Source organism: Tachypleus tridentatus, unplaced genomic scaffold (assembly GCF_004210375.1).
Source record: "Tachypleus tridentatus isolate NWPU-2018 unplaced genomic scaffold, ASM421037v1 Hic_cluster_1, whole genome shotgun sequence".
NCBI classification, from domain to species: Eukaryota; Metazoa; Arthropoda; class Merostomata; order Xiphosura; family Limulidae; genus Tachypleus; species Tachypleus tridentatus.
In genome coordinates, this window is record NW_027467777.1 from 12,085,483 (window position 1) to 12,098,314 (window position 12,832).

A 12,832-nucleotide genomic window follows, 5' to 3' on the forward strand; every position below is an offset into this window, starting at 1 on the left:
GTTACATATATGTCTACAGTACACCCGTAATGTACTTAATGTTACATATATGCTTACAGTATACCAGTAAAGTACTTAATGTTACATGCATGCTTACAGTATACCAGTAAAGTACTCGATGTTACATATATGTCTACAGTACACCCGTAATGTACTTAATGTTACATATATGCTTACAGTATACCAGTAAAGTACTTAATGTTACATGCATGCTTACAGTATACCAGTAAAGTACTCGATGTTACATATATGTCTACAGTACACCCGTAATGTACTTAATGTTACATGCATGCTTACAGTATACCAGCAAAGTACTCGATGTTACATATATGCTTACAGTATACCAGCAAAGTACTCAATGTTACATATATGCTTACAGTATACCAGTAAAGTACTCAATGTTACATGCATGTCTACAGTATACCAGTAAAGTACTCAATGTTACATGCATGCTTACAGTATACCAGTAAAGTACTTAATGTTACATGCATGCTTACAGTATACCAGCAAAGTACTCGATGTTACATATATGCTTACAGTATACCAGCAAAGCACTCAATGTTACATATATGCTTACAGTATAACCAGTAAAAGCACTCAATGTTACATGCATGTCTACAGTATACCAGTAAAAACTTAATGTTACATATATGTCTACAGTATACCAGTAAAGTACTCAATGTTACATGCATGCTTACAGTATACCAGCAAAGTACTCGATGTTACATATATGCTTACAGTATACCAGCAAAGTACTCAATGTTACATATATGCTTACAGTATACCAGTAAAGTACTCAATGTTACATGCATGTCTACAGTATACCAGTAAAGTACTTAATGTTACATATATGTCTACAGTATACCAGTAAAGTACTTAATGTTACATGCATGTCTACAGTTACCAGTAATGTACTTAATGTTACATATATGTTTACAGTATACCAGTAAAGTACTTAATGTTACATGCATGTCTACAGTACACCCGTAATGTACTTAACGTTACATGTATGTTTTATTTTTGTTGTTTTGAACTTCGCGCAAAGCTACACCAGGGCTATCTGTGCTATCCGTCCCTAATTTATCAGCGTAAGACTAGACGGAAAGCAGCTAGTCATAACTACCCACCGGCAGGATTTTAGGCTACTGTTTTATCAACGAATAGTGGGATTGATTGTTACATTATAACGTCCCCACGGCTAAAAGGGCGAGCATGTTTGATGCGACGAGAATTTGAACCCGTGACCCTCTGCTTGAAAGTCAAGCGCCCAAACCACCTGGCCATGCTGGGCCTTTCATGTATGTGTACAGTATACCAATAAAGTACTTAATGTTATATGTATGTCTCTAACAACGCGTACAATGTGCTACATGGTCTAATAATAGTGTTTCCAAGCTATATCGTTGTGTTAAAATAAAGAGTGGTCTAAAAGCGACGCGTTTAAGATATTATAGCGAAATACATTTGTCATGATGAATTCTAACAATGGTATACCTAAGGTATAATGCGGTATAATAGCAGCATATCTAAGGTGTAATGTGGTTTAACGAATAACTTCTTTTTACGAGGTACCAACTTAGCTTACAAACTGTGTGAAGTTTTATGTCACTATTTGTGGTATAAAAGATCTATTTCGTCTCTAACAAAGATTTCAGCATATAGAACATTTAAGTTACAGGTACTTAACTAAAGCACGTGATAAAACGCTGTAGAGAAATAAAATGTATTATCACATAATACACTGTTTGAAAATATAGTTGCTTGTAATAATATATCAAATCTAAAAAGCTAAAATATAGAATAATTTATAAGATATTTCAACCACATCAACTGCATCTGTTGTCAATAACAACTTTCGCACACAATACCAGAGACGGTTCGAATGCTACACACTGAGAAACGGATCAGACACTATTTATAATATCGAATTACATGAGAAACTTAAGGTGCGAGTCAGGTTAAGTTGGCGAAATGTAATTTTTATTAACTTCATTTAACTCGTTTACAAATCAGAATTTGGGTTAATAACACGATACTGTGTGTTTATTTGGACTTCACTATGTTATTATTACTTATAGTTACTTTATCTGTATTAAACACTCAGAACTGGCAAGCAGCCTAGGTCTAACAGCGACGTTTAACGGACAGGCTGAGGTAAGGAGTGCTTCGTACATTGGCTGATTAGTTTTTAGGACTAACTCGTTAGGGTTAAGTGTATTGATCAAAGGTAGGTGCAGGAAGTTTCCCAGAGCTTAGCTAAAGATAAATTACTTTTATTAGTTGTTTTTTCTGGGGATAGCAACATTTAAACGATACTGGGCTACTGGTTACTTAGGGTAAATTACGGTGTCCACCATCTTTCGCCAAGTTCTGTTTGCACACGCCAGTCAAGCACCTTATCACCCAAAGCCAGGCTATACTTACCAGAGATTCTGTTTGTGTTTGTGATAAACGGTTTGATCTCAGTCTCGCTTTAATGAAAGTCAAATTTCTGTAGATCATAAATATTGGGGAATAGGAAACCTGTAGTGACTGGGGTATGGTACGTTACAAAACAACAACCAAGCGGGCCATCTAAACACACTTTGTTTGACAATGTAAAACATACAGATATAGGCACTTTTATAGCTAAAACATGCCAACTATAACACCACTACTAATACCCTGAACAGCCATTACATTCACATATGATTGTCAATTATAACACCCTATATAACCATTACATTCACACATATAACACCCTATATAACCATTACATTCACACATATAACACCCTATATAACCATTACATTCACACATATAACACCCTATATAACCATTACATTCACATATATAACACCGCTACTAGCACCCTAAGTAACTGTTGAATTCTAAGTGAATGACAATTATAACATCACTACAAACTCCCCAAATAACTGTCAAATTCTGATGTCATTGTTAGCTAGAACACCACTTCTAACATACTACACAACCATTAACAACATTCTAATTTTATTAGAAAACTGTTTTCTAAGGATGTGTACTTTTTACTCTATAACCAAACTACAAAGCAAGAGCATATTCCCCCTCTGGGTATCACATGGTTACTACTGTAACATATGCTATGTTTCTGTATAATCCAGGTAGTAACATCCCTCAAGCTTCTTTCAGTTAATATACTTCCCCATAATTTATAAATTATGATATAAGATTCATTTTATACGTATATCTTGAATTACTTATACTAAACTCGCTAATAAATCACGATTAACAATCACAGTGCTAGTCAACAGCGATCTACAGCGTTAGTCAACAGCGCTAGTAAATAGCGATCTATATTCTTTGTTACAGATCGTAACAATGATCCTTGTAGCCAGTTTGATGAAATACCTTTTGATTGTTATTTTGAGGTTGTTTGTTGACAATCAGAGTTTATTTCAATTTACCTTTAATGACAACAACTCAAAGAGAGTGTTGCTTCAAACTAATTTCTTATACCTGTTCAGAAGGATCTTCAGACAGAAGAAGTCGACCTTCTGAAGGTGTAATTAAACTCGATTTAAAAATATATTGGAGACCAAAACGAAGGCAATGGTGATGAATCTTCCAAGGGTTATATATGTCAAACAGTTAATATTTATAAAACTAAGTTAACAAGATTAGTAGAAACGTATTTGTACTAAAGCCCATTTTACTGTAATGCCATTCTATGTTATTGTGTAAATACGGGTGTACATTTACGTATTTAAAAGTTGCTGTGTGATTAAGAAACGACCAGTTGTTTGGATGACGTCTTGGAAACAGGTGGCAGGTTGGGTTTATATTCAACACATACAGTAATAATAAAACACAATCTTCATTATTATCCATAAAATTATTGTTGTCGAGGTAACGGCTACCTTGGTCGATTCGTGTTACAACAGCTCAGCGGCTTACCTTCCGTGACGTCGCCGGAGGTAGATCGGCGCTAATTGGAGTTTTTTCTCCAACAGAGTACAAGTTCCAGTCTCTTCGGTAAATGAAATTAAAGTGAGGGCAGGACAGTTATTTGGTCATCTATCAACGGTTACCCAATAATCGGGGCACGAGCCTGTGTTCACATTGTGACTAGCTACCTAGATTACCGTTCTTACGTTGTTAGCTAGCTGGACTAACCCGCTCTTACGTTGTTAGCTAGCTAGACTAACCCGTTCTTACGTTGTTAGCTAGCTAGACTAACCCGCTCTTACGTTGTTAGCTAGCTAGAGTGGCTCGTTCTTACGTTGTTAGCTAGCTAGACTAACCCGATCTTATGTTGTTAGCTAGCTAGACTAACCCGCTCTTACGTTGTTAGCTAGCTAGACTAACCCGCTCTTATATTGTTCGCCAGCTGGACGAACCCGTTTTTATGTTGTTAGATAACTAGCGTAATATTGTTGTATTGTTCATAGATTTATGTTGTAGTTTTATGAATATTTCAATAAAACAGTGTTATGTTGTTGCTAGATTTATATTGTAATTTGTATGAATATTTCAATAAAACAGTGTTATATTGTTGCTAAATGTATGTTTTATTTTGTATCAGGATTTCAATAAAAACAGTGTTATATTGTTCCTAGATTTATGTTGTAATTTGTATCAAGATTTCAATGATATTGTTCCTAGATTTATGTTGTAGTTTTATGAATATTTTAATACAACAGTGTTATATTGTTCCTAGATTTATATTGTATTTTGTATCAAGATTTCTATAAAACCAATTTATGTTAAAATATTTCAGTAGTCTCAGAGTTGTAGTTAAAATGTTTTCTTCGGACATTTCAACTTGTATTAAAGAACACTTGGAAGGGTACTACTTCCAGTCACATTTTGAGTAATGCTCGTATTAAAGGAAGGATTTTTGGTAAATGTTTTGTATTTAAATGTGTGTCTTTGTTTACAACATTCTGTTTATATTATATTATTTATTGTTTAAGACACATAATGCCGGTAAATTAACGTGTAGATTAACACACGGATTTTTCTCTACAGTACAATACTTTTTTGGACTTTCGGCTCTCTTACCGAAAATGTGCTGAGAAATAGGCATTAATGTATGTGTGTAACACCAAGATACATCAAGTGGGTAAACAACAATTACTGATATTTGGCATAAACTTTATTAACTATACAGGTATTATGACGAAGTTGCTGGGGTACTCGTCTTCTGGACAGGAAGTTATTTAAATTCATGGTTAACGAAATATTGCCTTACGACATGAAACGTCACTTCCTTTGTATGTAAGTTTAACAAATTGTAGCAACACCTATGAAAGCTTTAAAACGCAAAAATCAAACCGTTAATCTGTATGTATCCCCGCACGGATCTAATAAACCTCCAAACCAATTTTGGTAAAGATATATCCTCGCCCTGTGAAGTAGTTATACAGAGAGACAACATACAGAGTTATTATATCTATATAGATACATAATTAACTACCAGAGATACAGGATTTCACATGAATTGTGTAACCAAAAATTCTCGTCTTTGAAACTGTGTGAAAACATTATACACGTTGTTTACGGCGTTTAAAATGAATTTATATAAAGAAAAACATAAGAAAAATATGATTTTTATATGGTTCTAAATAGAATAATAAATTGTTGATTCTCCACACATTAAACTTTGCTGTGAGTGTAATAAACGATAGATTGTGGAAACACAATCTCCGTCACAGGTTAGGTGAAAATAATACCAAAGAAATATCAGGAACCGTTCTATAAAGACACCAACCGTAACTTCTCACCTTCAGGTCCGCATGACAGACCTTAAAAGTAACAGACGTAAGAAAACTGTAAAGGAAGAAGGACACCCACAAGTCAGTGGACCACCACTTTAAAAATGATGTAAACATATTGTTCTTTTGGTATCAACTTATAATAAAATATTCAATTCTACAATGGGTTTATTGTTCGCCGGTGGGACAGCGGGATTTAAAACGCTAAACCCGTGGGTTCTCGGTGAACACAGTAGATAGCCCGATGTGTCTTTAATGTAACAAAATACACTATGTATTATTTGAAGTACGAACATTTCTGTATTTCTCTTACGTTCGTTATTTTGAGGAAACAGTGTATGTAAAGTTTCATCGTATTACAAGGGCCGACGTCTTCCAATATTTCTAAATGGCTAAATCTCTCACAGTCTCTCTGTAGTCGTCATAATTTATCACTTTTTGTTATATGAAGCAGTGATCATCATCAGAACCTATTTTTTGTACAATACGTTGTCGCCAAAAGCTTCGAAATAAAAGTACTTTACCGAAGCGAAACGTCCGTGTATAATTTTACAAATCGTATTCTATGTTTAGAACTTTAACAGTACGATATTTTTATATTCTATTATGTGTTCTTATTTTTAACAAAATTTAGTTTTTTTTATATTATACAGTCTATTCCGATTTATAACAAAGCAATTCCTCTTATATTTGAGAAAAAGCACGTGGCGAATGTTGGCGTTCCTTAACAGAACCAACGTGTACGAAGTTTTAATTTGTCATGTAATGAACGGAGCATGCGCATAAAGTAGCCAGAATATTCTTCGGGTGTATTAAAGAAAACCAAAGCGTTGACGTTAGTGTAGCCAGCAGGTCATGTTGTGGAAATTGGTTTCCATGTTGCTAACGGTTACATTGTCCTCTCTTGCTGACCGTTTTCAAGGTCTATCGTTATTCTAGGACAGTGGTTTTACTTTCAGGTCCTTTCAAGTTGTGACTTGCAACACTTTAATAATAATAGGAGAAACCTTAGAGACCTAAGAGTATTTTATTTTTTATCGTTGGAACTGTAAGGACGTAAAGCTGACGTGTTAGAAATGCCTTCACAAAATAAAGACAAATTTATTGCTAGTATTTTCGTTTATCTAACAGTTTTGTGTAAATTGAGATTTAGGGATATGTGCACATAGTTTTGAACTGACCAACTAGAGATAAGGTCAACAGTATCAACTTCAACTATTGTCTCACCGAATAGTGGTGGATTTATCAGTCGTTCTTATAACGCACACCCGGCCCCAAAGCGGCATCGCGTAGCGAGACGCGGATTTTGGGTCAACGTACGATCATGGGAACCGCTGGGCCACGCCCGATACGTAAATAACCAAGTATCCAACTCAATACCTCTATTAATAATCAACAAAATGTATTTTAAATGTATTGTAAAGACGGCTGGTATGGATATTAAAACTTTAATTAGAATAAAGTACAGAACGTTGACCTTCTTAGGTCATCTTCAGATTAACAATAGAAAAAAGTGACCTAAGTAAGGTCGAAACGTTATTCTGTACTTTATTCTAATTAAAGTTTTGATATCCATACCAGCCGTCTTTACAATACATTTTTACTTCAAGTGGGTTTCTCGTCATTGCGTAATAATCGACAACGTATGTGCCCATTTTGAAGCGTTAAGCCTATTTTATTCTATTTATTTCTGACACACGAAATTTGTACAAAAATAACAACGAGACATTTGAGAACTTCGTACAGTCGTTGTTGAAACAATAACTTCGTTATGTCATCCATTAGTTTATCATAGAAACTAAACTATGTAATCTGTACCATAGACACAGCAAGTTAGAATGGAGTCTTAGATTTACTATGTAATCTGTACCAAAGACACAGCAAGTTAGAATGGAGTCTTAGATATACTATCACACCAGAGAATGAATAACAAACTAAGGAACAATGAAAGCTGCCCTGCATGTTCAAGCAGGACTAGACATTCAGTCCAGCTCAACAAACCCAGGCTACTCACATGACAATTATACTTTAACTTACGTATTTCTACAACTTTAACTTATATAGAAACTTGGAGCATTGGCACGGCTATTTCACCAACTTTTACTTACATAAGAACTTGGAACATTGGCACGGCTATTTCACCAACTTTTACTTACATAAGAACTTGGAACATTGGCACGGCTATTTCACCAACTTTTACTTACATAAGAACTTGGAACATTGGCACGGCTATTTCACCAACTTTTACTTACATAAGAACTTGGAACATTGGCACGGCTATTTCACCAACTTTTACTTACATAAGAACTTGGAACATTGGCACGGCTATTTCACCAACTTTTACTAACATAAGAACTTGTAGCATTGGCACGGCTATTTCACCAACTTTTACTAACATAAGAACTTGTAGCATTGGCACAGCTATTTCACCAACTTTTACTTACATAAGAGCTTGTAGCATTGGCACAGCTATTTCACCAACTTTTACTAACATAAGAACTTGGAACATTGGCACGGCTATTTCACCAACTTTTACTTACATAAGAACTTGGAACATTGGCACGGCTATTTCACCAACTTTTACTAACATAAGAACTTGTAGCATTGGCACAGCTATTTCACCAACTTTTACTAACATAAGAACTTGTAACATTGGCGTAATGGCTATTTCACCAACTTTACTTACATAAGAACTTGGAACATTGGCACGGCTATTTCACCAACTTTACTAACATAAGAACTTGTAGCATTGGCACAGCTATTTCACCAACTTTACTAACATAAGAACTTGTAGCATTGGCACGGCTATTTCACCAACTTTACTAACATAAGAACTTGTAGCATTGGCACAGCTATTTCACCAACTTTACTAACATAAGAACTTGTAGCATTGGTAACGGCTATTTCACCAACTTTTCTTACATAAGAACTTGTAGCATTGGCACGGCTATTTCACCAACTTTTACTTACATAAGAACTTGGAACATTGGCACGGCTATTTCACCAACTTTTACTTACATAAGAACTTGGAACATTGGCACGGCTATTTCACCAACTTTACTTACATAAGAACTTGGAACATTGGCACGGCTATTTCACCAACTTTTACTTACATAAGAACTTGGAACATTGGCACGGCTATTTCACCAACTTTTACTTACATAAGAACTTGCAGCATTGGCACAGTTATTTCACCAACTTTTACTAACATAAGAACTTGTAACATTGGCACGGCTATTTCACCAACTTTTACTAACATAAGAACTTGTAGCATTGGCACGGCTATTTCACCAACTTTTACTTACATAAGAACTTGTAGCATTGGCACGGCTATTTCACCAACTTTTACTTACATAAGAACTTGTAGCATTGGCACGGCTATTTCACCAACTTTTACTTACATAAGAACTTGGAACATTGGCACAGCTATTTCACCAACTTTTACTTACATAAGAACTTGGAACATTGGCACGGCTATTTCACCAACTTTTACTTACATAAGAACTTGGAACATTGGCACGGCTATTTCACCAACTTTTACTTACATAAGAACTTGGAACATTGGCACGGCTATTTCACCAACTTTTACTTACATAAGAACTTGGAACATTGGCACGGCTATTTCACCAACTTTTACTTACATAAGAACTTGGAACATTGGCACGGCTATTTCACCAACTTTTACTTACATAAGAACTTGGAACATTGGCACGGCTATTTCACCAACTTTTACTAACATAAGAACTTGTAGCATTGGCACAGCTATTTCACCAACTTTTACTAACATAAGAACTTGTAGCATTGGCACAGCTATTTCACCAACTTTTACTAACATAAGAACTTGTAGCATTGGCACAGCTATTTCACCAACTTTTACTTACATAAGAACTTGGAACATTGGCACGGCTATTTCACCAACTTTTACTTACATAAGAACTTGGAACATTGGCACGGCTATTTCACCAACTTTTACTTACATAAGAACTTGGAACATTGGCACGGCTATTTCACCAACTTTTACTTACATAAGAACTTGGAACATTGGCACGGCTATTTCACCAACTTTACTAACATAAGAACTTGTAGCATTGGCACAGCTATTTCACCAACTTTACTAACATAAGAACTTGTAGCATTGGCACAGCTATTTCACCAACTTTACTAACATAAGAACTTGTAGCATTGGCAGCTATTTCACCAACTTTTACTAACATAAGAACTTGTAGCATTGGCACAGCTATTTCACCAACTTTTACTAATATAAGAACTTGGAACATTGGCACGGCTATTTCACCAACTTTTACTTACATAAGAACTTGGAACATTGGCACGGCTATTTCACCAACTTTTACTTACATAAGAACTTGGAACATTGGCACGGCTATTTCACCAACTTTTACTTACATAAGAACTTGTAACATTGGCACGGCTATTTCACCAACTTTTACTTACATAAGAACTTGTAACATTGGCACGGCTATTTCACCAACTTTTACTTACATAAGAACTTGGAACATTGGCACGGCTATTTCACCAACTTTTACTAACATAAGAACTTGTAGCATTGGCACAGCTATTTCACCAACTTTTACTAACATAAGAACTTGTAGCATTGGCACAGCTATTTCACCAACTTTACTAACATAAGAACTTGTAACATGGGCATGGCTATTTCACCAACTTTTACTTACATAAGAACTTGTAGCATTGGCACTATTTCACCAACTTTTACTTACATAAGAACTTGGAACATTGGCACAGCTATTTCACCAACTTTTACTTACATAAGAACTTGTAGCATTGGCACAGCTATTTCACCAACTTTACTAACATAAGAACTTGTAACATTGGCGCGGCTATTTCACCAACTTTTACTTACATAAGAACTTGGAACATTGGCAATGGCTATTTCACCAACTTTTACTTACATAAGAACTTGGAACATTGGCACAGCTATTTCACCAACTTTTACTTACATAAGAACTTGTAACATTGGCACGGCTATTTCACCAACTTTTACTTACATAAGAACTTGGAACATTGGCACGGCTATTTCACCAACTTTTACTTACATATGAACTTGTAGCATTGGCACGGCTATTTCACCAACTTTTACATACATAAGAACTTGTAGCATTGGCACGGCTATTTCACCAACTTTTACTTACATAAGAACTTGTAGCATTGGCACAGCTATTTCACCAACTTTTACTAATATAAGAACTTGGAACATTGGCACGGCTATTTCACCAACTTTTACTTACATAAGAACTTGGAACATTGGCACGGCTATTTCACCAACTTTTACTTACATAAGAACTTGGAACATTGGCACGGCTATTTCACCAACTTTTACTTACATAAGAACTTGGAACATTGGCACGGCTATTTCACCAACTTTTACTAACATAAGAACTTGTAGCATTGGCACAGCTATTTCACCAACTTTTACTAACATAAGAACTTGTAACATTGGCACGGCTATTTCACCAACTTTTACTTACATAAGAACTTGGAACATTGGCACGGCTATTTCACCAACTTTTACTAACATAAGAACTTGTAGCATTGGCACAGCTATTTCACCAACTTTTACTAACATAAGAACTTGTAGCATTGGCACGGCTATTTCACCAACTTTTACTAACATAAGAACTTGTAGCATTGGCACAGCTATTTCACCAACTTTTACTAACATAAGAACTTGTAGCATTGGCACGGCTATTTCACCAACTTTTTCTTACATAAGAACTTGTAGCATTGGCACGGCTATTTCACCAACTTTTACATACATAAGAACTTGTAGCATTGGCACGGCTATTTCACCAACTTTTACTAACATAAGAACTTGTAGCATTGGCACAGCTATTTCACCAACTTTTACTAACATAAGAACTTGTAACATTGGCACGGCTATTTCACCAACTTTTACTTACATAAGAACTTGCAGCATTGGCACAGTTATTTCACCAACTTTTACTAACATAAGAACTTGTAACATTGGCACGGCTATTTCACCAACTTTACTAACATAAGAACTTGTAGCATTGGCACGACTATTTCACCAACTTTACTTACATAAGAACTTGTAGCATTGGCACGGCTATTTCACCAACTTTACTTACATAAGAACTTGTAGCATTGGCACGGCTATTTCACCAACTTTTACTTACATAAGAACTTGGAACATTGGCACAGCTATTTCACCAACTTTTACTTACATAAGAACTTGGAACATTGGTACGGCTATTTCACCAACTTTTACTTACATAAGAACTTGGAACATTGGCACGGCTATTTCACCAACTTTACTTACATAAGAACTTGGAACATTGGCACGGCTATTTCACCAACTTTACTTACATAAGAACTTGGAACATTGGCATGGCTATTTCACCAACTTTACTTACATAAGAACTTGGAACATTGGCACGGCTATTTCACCAACTTTTACTTACATAAGAACTTGGAACATTGGCACGGCTATTTCACCAACTTTTACTAACATAAGAACTTGTAGCATTGGCACAGCTATTTCACCAACTTTTACTAACATAAGAACTTGTAGCATTGGCACAGCTATTTCACCAACTTTTACTAACATAAGAACTTGTAGCATTGGCACAGCTATTTCACCAACTTTTACTTACATAAGAACTTGGAACATTGGCACGGCTATTTCACCAACTTTACTTACATAAGAACTTGGAACATTGGCACGGCTATTTCACCAACTTTACTTACATAAGAACTTGGAACATTGGCACGGCTATTTCACCAACTTTACTTACATAAGAACTTGGAACATTGGCACGGCTATTTCACCAACTTTACTAACATAAGAACTTGTAGCATTGGCACAGCTATTTCACCAACTTTTACTAACATAAGAACTTGTAGCATTGGCACAGCTATTTCACCAACTTTTACTAACATAAGAACTTGTAGCATTGGCACAGCTATTTCACCAACTTTTACTAACATAAGAACTTGTAGCATTGGCACAGCTATTTCACCAACTTTTACTAATATAAGAACTTGGAACATTGGCACGGCTATTTCACCAACTTTTACTTACATAAGAACTTGGAACATTG